Raw genomic sequence first — 14,569 nt, forward strand, 5'->3', positions numbered from 1 at the left:
CTTCGTGAACAAGTAGCTGAACAAAACATCATTTTGGAATATATCAATACTAAGGAGCAGATAGTTGATATCTTCACAAAATCTCTTCCTCGAGAAGCATTTGAACATCTTCGTCAAAAGATGGGGGTTATCTCTTTAGCATCACTCAAGTTCACTTATAAAGATGTTGCAAGACAAGGGGAGCAACTCTACAGGGGGAGCAGTTCGACAGGGGGAGTCCACATGCATTCCTTTGCCATTGATGTCAAAGGGGGAGAGCAGAAGAATATTGCCATCAATAACAAAGGGGGAGATTGTTGACATAGATTGTCATTGATGTCAATATGGCAATATTCGAGGAGCCAGAGGAAGCAAACAGAGCTATCGGAGCAATTGAGGAAGCAAACAGAGCTATCGGAGCAACGGAGGAAGCAAACATAGCTATCGGAGCAATGGAGGAAGCAAACAGAGCTATCAGAGAGCATATATGGATGCATTTACACTATCGGGAGCTATCAGAGGAGCAAAGAGCAAACAGAGCTATCGCAGGCCAAAACTCACATATATATGCATTTACACTATCAGAGGCGAAAGATTTGGTTGTATTGCAAATACACTATCGGAGACAGAAATCATAGGTGTAATGGAAATTAGTATAGGCGGAAGTTTTAAAGCTGTCGAGTCCGTAGAACCCATATAGCATCACCCCTGTGTATTTACTTGTTGATCGCCGAATGCCATTTACACAGAGAAATCACACTAAACACTTAGCGGATTTGGGAAAGCGGACTTGAAAGTTTATGCACGGGAGTGTTGAGTCTTATCCGGTCTAGCACATATTATCGCATCGCTATAAGTGAGTGGCCTACGTTAAGGTCTAGCCCTGAACCTTTGCGATTTGCGATTACAGACATATATCGCATCGACATTTCGGGAGCAGGAGTTATAAAGTGTTAAGCGGCCTATTGACCTCTACTGGTCAACTACCCATGCAGTGCACCCCGTTTCTTGACAGAAAGAAGCAGCACCTGATCAGCATGTCCGTGCCATCCTGCCATCAGCAGCAGCTTGATCATTTTTTGTTGTAAACCCAGTCTGCATGTATAAGTTGTAAATAATCTAAGCAGATCAGAGTCATGTATGTAAAGCTGCCTAGGTGGACCTAATTTTCTATGATAATCTATGTCCCGGAAGGTTTTTCGTCTCACCGATCCATGGATCGGCAGAGTTTTCCTTCAAACTTGACCCCAAAGCCGGGATGGATTTTGTCATTAGAACTTTAGGAAAAATCCTAGTGTGTTAAATCTGCTAGATTATAGTTGTGTCGCAGAACTGGGTGTTTTGTGAGGGTCTGTATTAAATGGGTTTGTCCCTTAAGATGTAATTTTGTAAAAGTCATGATGTAATGTGTTCTGAGGGTCGAGAAATGTTTTAAATCCCCTCATGAGTCCTAAGTCCTAGGTCCTAGGTGATGTTTCCGATAGGCTTAGTTCAGTGATCCATTTTAAAATGAAAAAATGAATAAAAATAATAAAATAATAAAAAATAATAAAAAATTAAAAAATGAAGCAAAAACCCTAACTAATAAAATAATAATATTTTAAGTTAATAAATCGACGGATGAGATCGAGAGATGTCTTGATCCTCATCAACGGTCGAGATCATTTCTACTTGGATCACTCGAACTAGCCGTTAGGATCATTTCCTTTATATAGGGTCTTAGGGGGTCATTTCAGGTTTATCTGATCTGTGAGTCTGTACTGAAAAAACTCTCTTGTAATCTGATTTTCTGGTTAATAAAAAGACTTTGGGGTTTAAAACTGGCTGGTGTTACTCTCCGGAATTGCTGTGAGATGATTGTTTTTTCTGCATATTTCAGTTTTCAGCAGTTAATAATAGCTGGTTTTCAGAGTATTGTGAGTACAGGTATCTTGCTCACGTGCTAGGGTTTGAATGTTGTAGGGTTTCTGGAATAATCGCAGGTATCTCCATTATTCCTTGAAATCTAGCAGCATTTCTTGCCCTCTTTACTGATGTTTGCTTGAGGTGTGCAGGAGATCTTTAGGTAAAAGGTACAGGTGGGCGTTTGGGGAAGTTCTAGGCTGAACCAGCCGACTCCCACAGGCTTTTCTGTGCAGAGCCCAGCTGATTGTGCCCTGGGTTAATCATTAAGAGTTTCTTTTCTGTTTTACATTGAGAGATTTTCTTTCTGTTCACAGTGAAGTTCAAAGTTTCTGATAAATCTGAAAATATTTCTGTATTTATGGCTAAATCTGGCTGTAAGGGGCCAAGTTTGTACATTAATCAGCTGTCTTAGGGTTTCAAAATTTTCTGATCTAGGGTTTCATTTTCAAGTTTTTTTTTTGCTTTATGCAGTTTTCATTAGGGTTTTCAGTTTTGGGTTTGAAGCGTATATCATCAGGGCTTTGCTTTCTTGTGTTTGCAGTTGCGAGGTTTTCATTGATTGCTTAACGAAATCGTGCTGCCTGCCTTGATCCTCACCGATTTGAGCATTATAAATGTGAATATCGAATTTGTGTTATTCTGTGAGCATCAAGTGGAGAAATTTTTTAACCAGCTGCCGCCTCAGACGGTGATTGATGAAGTTCTGGTGAGACGCCTGTATATTCATGCTGTTCTATCCGCCGTCGGGAGCGGGAAATCACAGCCGTCACTCATGATTAACACCACAAAAACGTTGCTGGTTTTGCGTTGAATGATTATTACTCCAGCCGTCAAGCTCCTCGTTAATGCAGATGAGATACCTGCAAACCTATGAGAAAAGAATTAGTTTTCATATTCGTCGACTGCCATTGAATCATCCAGACCCGCTGGCGTATTTCCTGGCTGTATCCGCATAGGGTATTGGGATGCTGTATCAGTTGATCAGTTGATTGTATTAGAAGTCTTAATATCAGGTATCGTTCAACATCAGGTCCTCAGCACTGGACGCAAGTCGAAATCTTCAGATCTTTCCGCGCGGGTGCTGCCTCAATACTGCTCCGTCTGTCGTGCCACAGCTCCATCGAGCCCGTTGTTTATCTCCAGCCGTTTTTCTTTAGTGATATAATCCATCGCCGCAGGTAATATTTCATCAATACGGCTCAGCGTTCAGGCATTTACACAGAACAGGTAATCGAATTTGGGTATGCCTGCGTTGTTTGATTTATTTTCGATCCTGTTGCTGTCGGCTTACAGTGATTTGATGCGCAATACGTTTTGATGCATAGCATAGGTTAGTTTTATTTCATGTTTCTTTTAAATCTTGTATAGTTTCGTTTCATTCACGTATATCACATTTTTTTTTTCGTATTTAGATTTTAATTCATTTTTTTTTTTAGTTTCATTTTACTACATACAAAAAATCAAAATAAAAAAAAATGCGTTATGTTTAGGCTTGTTTAAAATTTAACTTTATTTTTATTTTTCGATTTAGAGCTTAGTCTTTAGATTTTTGGTTAGGTTTTAAATATTTAGATTTTAATTTGATTTTTAGGATTAGTTTAGTTTTGCTTTATATAAATTTTAACGTTTTAGATTTAACTTAATTAGATTTTAATTTTTTTTGTTTTATTTTGGTTGTAAAATAAAAACAAAGTATAAAATATAAAAAATAGTAAAAAGTTTTCTTTTTTTTATTTTTGTATAGTTTTAATTAGATTTTAGTCTTAGAATAAATTTTAAATTTTAAATTTTAGATTTTCAATTTTCATTTTTATATTGAAAAAATAAAAAAAAAATAATAATTTTTTTTTTTTGAAAAAGATTTAAAAAAAAAAAAAAAAATTTTTGAAAAAATATTAAAATTTTGTGGAAAATCATTTTGCCAGTTTCAGTTGCTTTCGCGATATATCTTTCATGCTGAGATCTGAAATTTTCAAGTCGAGACACGAAATCCAATGTCTGGTTAATAATTCATGATGCTCAAGGTGGTTTAAGGCATTTATCTCTTCAAAGCTTTCAGTTGCCGGATATCGTTTTGGTCACGTGATTTCGCTGATGACAAATGATTGCTGTTCGCGGTTTATGTTTCTATATCATTTAACAAGTAATCATTGTAATAACAATCTCTTAAGGCACTGGTCTGTTCGATTAATCAAATCATCTTAGTCGTGTCTCGTGTCTCCCAACCAACTGGTCGACAGTTGGTCTCCATCATCTCACAGGGTCTACCCCCCTTAGCCGCGGGAGACAGGCTTAAACGGAGGGATCAGGGATCAGAGTGACAGCCCCCGGTCTGAGCGTTGTCGTGCCAATCTGCGCGACAACATTTTTGGCGCCGTTGCCGGGGATACTTTTTCTCGGTGTTTCAACGACTTTTCATGCATCTTCTCATCTTCTCATCTCTCATTTGAGCTGGCAGATTCAATCTTTTGCATCTTTTCATCACGTATCAGCAGTACCTCTTGGGTTTGTTTCCTGTTTGGGTGGCGACTCCACTTTTCTTATTTTTCCCAGACAAGAAGCCTACCGCATATCTGTTTGTTGATTGCTTCTCGGATCTTAGAATCAGATTTGTTGTTCAAGTGGCGACTCCACTTCTTTCATCTTTTGATTTTCTTGAGCAAAGATCTAGTTCTATCATCCCTTATTGTTCATCATGGATTATTCATTTAAACCATGTCGTTTTACTCACCGTCTCCATGATTTTCCGGAGGAGGCCCTTCCTGAATTGCCTATTTTTTCAGATGGTGATCCAATCGCTGCTAAAAGGCATATTGACTTGTTTATTCGCTTCATGATCATATATTGCAGACCCCCTCAGTTTCATCATGGTGATATCAAAATGCGTCTATTTGTCCTTTCTTTAGAAGATGATGCTTTGAATTGGTTTAACAATTTTCCTAAGGATTCTTTCTCTTCTTTGGCTGATATTATCAATGCTTTTGAAGATAGATATGGTTATCCAAACAGCTTGCCTTCTTCCTCCAAAATTGTGCAACAGAATGTAAGTAATTTGATAGGAGGTCCAGCTGAAAGATCCCAGGACGATTCTTCATGTCAAAATGTGTCATCCACCGAAAATATTGCAGATCAAGTTCATGATAGTAAAAAACCAGGGACAAATGACAATGAAAAAGAAGAGCAAAAGCAAATTATACGAGATCTAATGATGCTGGTAAGAAATATGGAAATCAATCAAACTAATTATGTCAATGATGTGAAAACTTTATGCACTCACCTGGAGAAACGTAATAGAGAGATGGAGGTCACGCAAAATCAGCATGCTAAGGAAATTGAGGCCATGAAAATTAAATATGAAACAGAAATTAGAAGCATGCAAAGCAAGATGTCAGTCTTAGAGGAGAATATGGTGACCATGAAAGCTGATCATGATAGGGAAATTGACTCTATGACATTCAATCATAACAATCAGTTGGCTGACATGCAAGAAAACCATGCCATGCAAATCAGTGCTATAAGGGATGAATGCTCTAGTCAGATGGATGCCATTAGAATACAAGTTCAAAAGATTCAACAATGGTCAGATGATAAGAGAAACCAGGAGCCTTCTCATTTGCCGCAACAGGTTCCATCTTACTATGAGGAGGTCATTAAGTGGATAATTGAAGGTGATCCAGATAAGCTTAACAACGATAAAAATCAGATGCAAGACACAAAAAGACTTAGCATGCATAACTTACACACTTCATCTGATAGTTTCGAAACAGAAAGTTCCAGATCATCAGTAATTCATCCTGCCAGAAAGAAGAAGCGCAAGAGGAAGAAGATTAGACGAAGATTTGATGCATCAGACGACCGTGAGCAGCTTGATTTTCGGATAGGAAAGAGTCCTACCATATGCAAAATTTGACATGGCACATCCGACAAGCAGCCGACAGATTTGCCTGAAAGCAGGCAAATGCTCAGTATGCACTATATTGAACACATCTGATGCCGTAGGGCATCCTTTGTATCGTATTTCTAACTCTACTCCTTGTTTTTTCCGCATTTTCGTTTCTGCTTTAGATAGTTAATAAATGAAGAGCTTTTTATCTTTATTGTGCTTAACGTATATGCTGATTTTTGGATGGACGCTACTTATTTTTTGTGTTGTATGGATGCAGATTCTGGATTCTCACATTCCTGCAAGCAGCAACGTGTCCCCAAGTAGAGCCAGATGTTGACCTCTACTGGTCAACTACCCATGCAGTGCACCCCGTTTCTTGACAGAAAGAAGCAACACCTGATCAGCATGTCCGTGCCATCCTGCCATCAGCAGCAGCTTGATCATTTTTTGTTGTAAACCCAGTCTGCATGTATAAGTTGTAAATAATCTAAGCAGATCAGAGTCATGTATGTAAAGCTGCCTAGGTGGACCTAATTTTCTATGATAATCTATGTCCCGGAAGGTTTTTCGTCTCACCGATCCATGGATCGGCAGAGTTTTCCTTCAAACCTGACCCCAAAGCCGGGATGGATTTTGTCATTAGAACTTTAGGAAAAATCCTAGTGTGTTAAATCTGCTAGATTATAGTTGTGTCGCAGAACTGGGTGTTTTGTGAGGGTCTGTATTAAATGGGTTTGTCCCTTAAGATGTAATTTTGTAAAAGTCATGATGTAATGTGTCCTGAGGGTCGAGAAATGTTTTAAATCCCCTCATGAGTCCTAAGTCCTAGGTCCTAGGTGATGTTTCCGATAGGCTTAGTTCAGTGATCCATTTTAAAATGAAAAAATGAATAAAAATAATAAAATAATAAAAAATAATAAAAAATTAAAAAATGAAGCAAAAACCCTAACTAATAAAATAATAATATTTTAAGTTAATAAATCGACGGATGAGATCAAGAGATGTCTTGATCCTCATCAACGGTCGAGATCATCTCTACATGGATCACTAGAACTAGCCGTTAGGATCATTTCCTTTTTATAGGGTCTTAGGTGGTCATTTCAGGTTTATCTGATCTGTGAGTCTGTACTGAAAAAGCTCTCTTGTAATCTGATTTTCTGGTTAATAAAAAGACTTTGGGGTTCAAAACTGGCTGGTGTTACTCTCCGGAATTGCTGTGAGATGATTGTTTTTTCTGCATATTTCAGTTTTCAGCAGTTAATAATAGCTGGTTTTCAGAGTATTGTGAGTACAGGTATCTTGCTCACGTGCTAGGGTTTGAATGTTGTAGGGTTTCTGGAATAATGGCAGGTATCTCCATTATTCCTTGAAATCTAGCAGCATTTCTTGCCCTCTTTACTGATGTTTGCTTGAGGTGTGCAGGAGATCTTTAGGTAAAAGGTACAGGTGGGCGTTTGGGGAAGTTCTAGGCTGAACCAGCCGACTCCCACAGGCTTTTCTGTGCAGAGCCCAGCTGATTGTGCCCTGGGTTAATCATTAAGAGTTTCTTTTCTGTTTTACATTGAGAGATTTTCTTTCTGTTCACAGTGAAGTTCAAAGTTTCTGATAATCTGAAAATATTTCTGTATTTATGGCTAAATCTGGCTGTAAGGGGCCAAGTTTGTACATTAATCAGCTGTCTTAGGGTTTCAAAATTTTCTGATCTAGGGTTTCATTTTCAAGTTTTTTTTTGCTTTATGCAGTTTTCATTAGGGTTTTCAGTTTTGGGTTTGAAGCGTATATCATCAGGGCTTTGCTTTCTTGTGTTTGCAGTTGCGAGGTTTTCATTGATTGCTTAACGAAATCGTGCTGCCTGCCTTGATCCTCACCGATTTGAGCATTATAAATGTGAATATCGAATTTGTGTTATTCTGTGAGCATCAAGTGGAGAAATTTTTTAACCAGCTGCCGCCTCAGACGGTGATTGATGAAGTTCTGGTGAGACGCCTGTATATTCATGCTGTTCTATCCGCCGTCGGGAGCGGGAAATCACAGCCGTCACTCATGATTAACACCACAAAAACGTTGCTGGTTTTGCGTTGAATGATTATTACTCCAGCCGTCAAGCTCCTCGTTAATGCAGATGAGATACCTGCAAACCTATGAGAAAAGAATTAGTTTTCATATTCGTCGACTGCCATTGAATCATCCAGACCCGCTGGCGTATTTCCTGGCTGTATCCGCATAGGGTATTGGGATGCTGTATCAGTTGATCAGTTGATTGTATTAGAAGTCTTAATATCAGGTATCGTTCAACATCAGGTCCTCAGCACCGGAAGCAAGTCGAAATCTTCAGATCTTTCCGCGCGGGTGCTGCCTCAATACTGTTCCGTCTGTCGTGCCACAGCTCCATCGAGCCCGTTGTTTATCTCCAGCCGTTTTTCTTTAGTGATATAATCCATCGCTGCAGGTAATATTTCATCAATACGGCTCAGCGTTCAGGCATTTACGCAGAACAGGTAATCGAATTTGGGTATGCCTGCGTTGTTTGATTTATTTTCGATCCTGTTGCTGTCGGCTTACAGTGATTTGATGCGCAATACGTTTTGATGCATAGCATAGGTTAGTTTTATTTCATGTTTCTTTTAAATCTTGTATAGTTTCGTTTCATTCACGTATATCACATTTTTTTTTTCGTATTTAGATTTTAATTCATTTTTTTTAGTTTCATTTTACTACATACAAAAAATCAAAATAAAAAAAAAATGCGTTATGTTTAGGCTTGTTTAGAATTTAACTTTATTTTTATTTTTTGATTTAGAGTTTAGTCTTTAGATTTTTGGTTAGGTTTTAAATATTTAGATTTTAATTTGATTTTTAGGATTAGTTTAGATTTGTATAGTTTTGCTTTATATAAATTTTAACGTTTTAGATTTAACTTAATTAGATTTTAATTTTTTTTGTTTTATTTTGGTTGTAAAATAAAAAAAAAAGTATAAAATATAAAAAATAGTAAAAAGTTTTCTTTTTTTTATTTTTGTATAGTTTTAATTAGATTTTAGTCTTAGAATAAATTTTAAATTTTAAATTTTAGATTTTAAATTTTCATTTTTATATTGAAAAAATAAAAAAAAATTAATAAATTTTTTTTTTTGAAAAAGATTTAAAAAAAAAAAAAAAATTTTTGAAAAAATATTAAAATTTTGTGGAAAATCATTTTGCCAGTTTCAGTTGCTTTCGCGATATATCTTTCATGCTGAGATCTGAAATTTTCAAGTCGAAACACGAAATCCAATGTCTGGTTAATAATTCATGATGCTCATGGTGGTTTAAGGCATTTATCTCTTCAAAGCTTTCAGTTGCCGGATATCGTTTTGGTCACGTGATTTCGCTGATGACAAATGATTGCTGTTCGCGGTTTATGTTTCTATATCATTTAACAAGTAATCATTGTAATAACAATCTCTTAAGGCACTGGTCTGTTCGATTAATCAAATCATCTTAGTCGTGTCTCGTGTCTCCCAACCAACTGGTCGACAGTTGGTCTCTATCATCTCACAGGGTCTACCCCCCTTAGCCGCGGGAGACAGGCTTAAACGGAGGGATCGGGGATCAGAGTGACAGCCCCCGGTCTGAGCGTTGTCGTGCCAATCTGCGCGACAACATTTTTGGCGCCGTTGCCGGGGATACTTTTTCTCGGTGTTTCAACGACTTTTCATGCATCTTCTCATCTTCTCATCTCTCATTTGAGCTGGCAGATTCAATCTTTTGCATCTTTTCATCACGTATCAGCAGTACCTCTTGGGTTTGTTTCCTGTTTGGGTGGCGACTCCACTTTTCTTATTTTTCCCAGACAAGAAGCCTACCGCATATCTGTTTGTTGATTGCTTCTCGGATCTTAGAATCAGATTTGTTGTTCAAGTGGCGACTCCACTTCTTTCATCTTTTGATTTTCTTGAGCAAAGATCTAGTTCTATCATCCCTTATTGTTCATCATGGATTATTCATTTAAACCATGTCGTTTTACTCACCGTCTCCATGATTTTCCGGAGGAGGCCCTTCCTGAATTGCCTATTTTTTCAGATGGTGATCCAATCGCTGCTAAAAGGCATATTGACTTGTTTATTCGCTTCATGATCATATATTGCAGACCCCCTCAGTTTCATCATGGTGATATCAAAATGCGTCTATTTGTCCTTTCTTTAGAAGATGATGCTTTGAATTGGTTTAACAATTTTCCTAAGGATTCTTTCTCTTCTTTGGCTGATATTATCAATGCTTTTGAAGATATATATGGTTATCCAAACAGCTTGCCTTCTTCCTCCAAAATTGTGCAACAGAATGTAAGTAATTTGATAGGAGGTCCAGCTGAAAGATCCCAGGACGATTCTTCATGTCAAAATGTGTCATCCACCGAAAATATTGCAGATCAAGTTCATGATAGTAAAAAACCAGGGACAAATGACAATGAAAAAGAAGAGCAAAAGCAAATTATACGAGATCTAATGATGCTGGTAAGAAATATGGAAATCAATCAAACTAATTATGTCAATGATGTGAAAACTTTATGCACTCACCTAGAGAAATGTAATAGAGAGATGGAGGTCACGCAAAATCAGCATGCTAAGGAAATTGAGGCCATGAAAATTAAATATGAAACAGAAATTAGAAGCATGCAAAGCAAGATGTCAGTGTTAGAGGAGAATATGGTGACCATGAAAGCTGATCATGATAGGGAAATTGACTCTATGACATTCAATCATAACAATCAGTTGGCTGACATGCAAGAAAACCATGCCATGCAAATCAGCGCTATAAGGGATGAATGCTCTAGTCAGATGGATGCCATTAGAATACAAGTTCAAAAGATTCAACAATGGTCAGATGATAAGAGAAACCAGGAGCCTTCTCATTTGCCGCAACAAGTTCCATCTTACTATGAGGAGGTCATTAAGTGGATAATTGAAGGTGATCCAGATAAGCTTAACAACGATAAAAATTAGATGCAAGACACAAAAAGACTTAGCATGCATAACTTACACACTTCATCTGATAGTTTCGAAACAGAAAGTTCCAGATCATCAATAATTCATCCTGCCAGAAAGAAGAAGCGCAAGAGGAAGAAGATTAGACGAAGATTTGATGCATCAGACGACCGTGAGCAGCTTGATTTTCGGATAGGAAAGAGTCCTACCATATGCAAAATTGGACATGGCACATCCGACAAGCAGCCGACAGATTTGCCTGAAAGCAGGCAAATGCTCAGTATGCACTATATTGAACACATCTGATGCCGTAGGGCATCCTTTGTATCGTATTTCTAACTCTACTCCTTGTTTTTTCCGCATTTTCGTTTCTGCTTTAGATAGTTAATAAATGAAGAGCTTTTTATCTTTATTGTGCTTAACGTATATGCTGATTTTTGGATGGACGCTACTTATTTTTTGTGTTGTATGGATGCAGATTCTGGATTCTCACATTCCTGCAAGCAGCAACGTGTCCCCAAGTAGAGCCAGATGTTGACCTCTACTGGTCAACTACCCATGCAGTGCACCCCGTTTCTTGACAGAAAGAAGCAACACCTGATCAGCATGTCCGTGCCATCCTGCCATCAGCAACAGCTTGATCATTTTTTGTTGTAAACCCAGTCTGCATGTATAAGTTGTAAATAATCTAAGCAGATCAGAGTCATGTATGTAAAGCTGCCTAGGTGGACCTAATTTTCTATGATAATCTATGTCCCGGAAGGTTTTTCGTCTCACCGATCCATGGATCGGCAGAGTTTTCCTTCAAACCTGACCCCAAAGCCGGGATGGATTTTGTCATTAGAACTTTAGGAAAATCCTAGTGTGTTAAATCTGCTAGATTATAGTTGTGTCGCAGAACTGGGTGTTTTGTGAGGGTCTGTATTAAATGGGTTTGTCCCTTAAGATGTAATTTTGTAAAAGTCATGATGTAATGTGTCCTGAGGGTCGAGAAATGTTTTAAATCCCCTCATGAGTCCTAAGTCCTAGGTCCTAGGTGATGTTTCCGATAGGCTTAGTTCAGTGATCCATTTTAAAATGAAAAAATGAATAAAAATAATAAAATAATAAAAAATAATAAAAAATTAAAAAATGAAGCAAAAACCCTAACTAATAAAATAATAATATTTTAAGTTAATAAATCGACGGATGAGATCGAGAGATGTCTTGATCCTCATCAACGGTCGAGATCATTTCTACTTGGATCACTCGAACTAGCCATTAAGATCATTTCCTTTATATAGGGTCTTAGGGGGTCATTTCAGGTTTATCTGATCTGTGAGTCTGTACTGAAAAAGCTCTCTTGTAATCTGATTTTCTGGTTAATAAAAAGACTTTGGGGTTCAAAACTGGCTGGTGTTACTCTCCGGAATTGCTGTGAGATGATTGTTTTTTCTGCATATTTCAGTTTTCAGCAGTTAATAATAGCTGGTTTTCAGAGTATTGTGAGTACAGGTATCTTGCTCACGTGCTAGGGTTTGAATGTTGTAGGGTTTCTGAAATAATGGCAGGTATCTCCATTATTCCTTGAAATCTAGCAGCATTTCTTGCCCTCTTTACTGATGTTTTCTTGAGGTGTGCAGGAGATCTTTAGGTAAAAGGTACAGGTGGGCGTTTGGGGAAGTTCTAGGCTGAACCAGCCGACTCCCACAGGCTTTTCTGTGCAGAGCCCAGCTGATTGTGCCCTGGGTTAATCATTAAGAGTTTCTTTTCTGTTTTACATTGAGAGATTTTCTTTCTGTTCACAGTGAAGTTCAAAGTTTCTGATAAATCTGAAAATATTTCTGTATTTATGGCTAAATCTGGCTGTAAGGGGCCAAGTTTGTACATTAATCAGCTGTCTTAGGGTTTCAAAATTTTCTGATCTAGGGTTTCATTTTCAAGTTTTTTTTTGCTTTATGCAGTTTTCATTAGGGTTTTCAGTTTTGGGTTTGAAGCGTATATCATCAGGGCTTTGCTTTCTTGTGTTTGCAGTTGCGAGGTTTTCATTGATTGCTTAACGAAATCGTGCTGCCTGCCTTGATCCTCACCGATTTGAGCATTATAAATGTGAATATTGAATTTGTGTTATTCTGTGAGCATCAAGTGGAGAAATTTTTTAACCAGCTGCCGCCTCAGACGGTGATTGATGAAGTTCTGGTGAGACGCCTGTATATTCATGCTGTTCTATCCGCCGTCGGGAGCGGGAAATCACAACCGTCACTCATGATTAACACCACAAAAACGTTGCTGGTTCTGCGTTGAATGATTATTACTCCAGCCGTCAAGCTCCTCGTTAATGCAGATGAGATACCTGCAAACCTATGAGAAAAGAATTAGTTTTCATATTCGTCGACTGCCATTGAATCATCCAGACCCGCTGGCGTATTTCCTGGCTGTATCCGCATAGGGTATTGGGACGCTGTATCAGTTGATCAGTTGATTGTATTAGAAGTCTTAATATCAGGTATCGTTCAACATCAGGTCCTCAGCACCGGACGCAAGTCGAAATCTTCAGATCTTTCCGCGCGGGTGCTGCCTCAATACTGCTCCGTCTGTCGTGCCACAGCTCCATCGAGCCCGTTGTTTATCTCCAGCCGTTTTTCTTTAGTGATATAATCCATCGCCGCAGGTAATATTTCATCAATACGGCTCAACGTTCAGGCATTTACGCAGAACAGGTAATCGAATTTGGGTATGCCTGCGTTGTTTGATTTATTTTCGATCCTGTTGCTGTCGGCTTACAGTGATTTGATGCGCAATACGTTTTGATGCATAGCATAGGTTAGTTTTATTTCATGTTTCTTTTAAATCTTGTATAGTTTCGTTTCATTCACGTATATCACATTTTTTTTTTCGTATTTAGATTTTAATTCATTTTTTTTTTTAGTTTCATTTTACTACATACAAAAAGTCAAAATAAAAAAAAAATGCGTTATGTTTAGGCTTGTTTAAAATTTAACTTTATTTTTATTTTTCGATTTAGAGTTTAGTCTTTAGATTTTTGGTTAGGTTTTAAATATTTAGATTTTAATTTGATTTTTAGGATTAGTTTAGTTTTGCTTTATATAAATTTTAACGTTTTAGATTTAACTTAATTAGATTTTAATTTTTTTTGTTTTATTTTGGTTGTAAAATAAAAAAAAAGTATAAAATATAAAAAATAGTAAAAAGTTTTCTTTTTTTATTTTTGTATAGTTTTAATTAGATTTTAGTCTTAGAATAAATTTTAAATTTTAAATTTTAGATTTTCAATTTTCATTTTTATATTGAAAAAATAAAAAAAAATAATAAATTTTTTTTTTTGAAAAAGATTTAAAAAAAAAAAAAAAAAATTTTGAAAAAATATTAAAATTTTGTGGAAAATCATTTTGCCAGTTTCAGTTGCTTTCGCGATATATCTTTCGTGCTGAGATCTGAAATTTTCAAGTCGAGACACGAAATCCAATGTCTGGTTAATAATTCATGATGCTCATGGTGGTTTAAGGCATTTATCTCTTCAAAGCTTTCAGTTGCCGGATATCGTTTTGGTCACGTGATTTCGCTGATGACAAATGATTGCTGTTCGCGGTTTATGTTTCTATATCATTTAACAAGTAATCATTGTAATAACAATCTCTTAAGGCACTGGTCTGTTCGATTAATCAAATCATCTTAGTCGTGTCTCGTGTCTCCCAACCAACTGGTCGACAGTTGGTCTCCATCATCTCACAGGGTCTACCCCCCTTAGCCGCGGGAGACAGGCTTAAACGGAGGGATCGGGGATCAGAGTGACAGCCCCCGGTCTGAGCGTTGTCGTGCCAATTTGCGCGACAAC

The 14,569-nt window shown here is 37.4% G+C and overlaps 1 protein-coding gene across 1 annotated transcript in view; it reads right to left on the reverse strand.

The window, feature by feature from the left end:
- Positions 1–14,569, reverse strand: part of LOC149226454 (uncharacterized) — a 513,224-nt gene that overhangs the window by 29,864 nt on the left and 468,791 nt on the right. The window lies entirely within an intron of this gene.

This window comes from Pinus tabuliformis, chromosome J, assembly GCF_031772625.1.
Source record: "Pinus tabuliformis cultivar Carrire ecotype Pingquan chromosome J, CPIR1, whole genome shotgun sequence".
NCBI classification, from domain to species: domain Eukaryota; kingdom Viridiplantae; phylum Streptophyta; class Pinopsida; order Pinales; family Pinaceae; genus Pinus; species Pinus tabuliformis.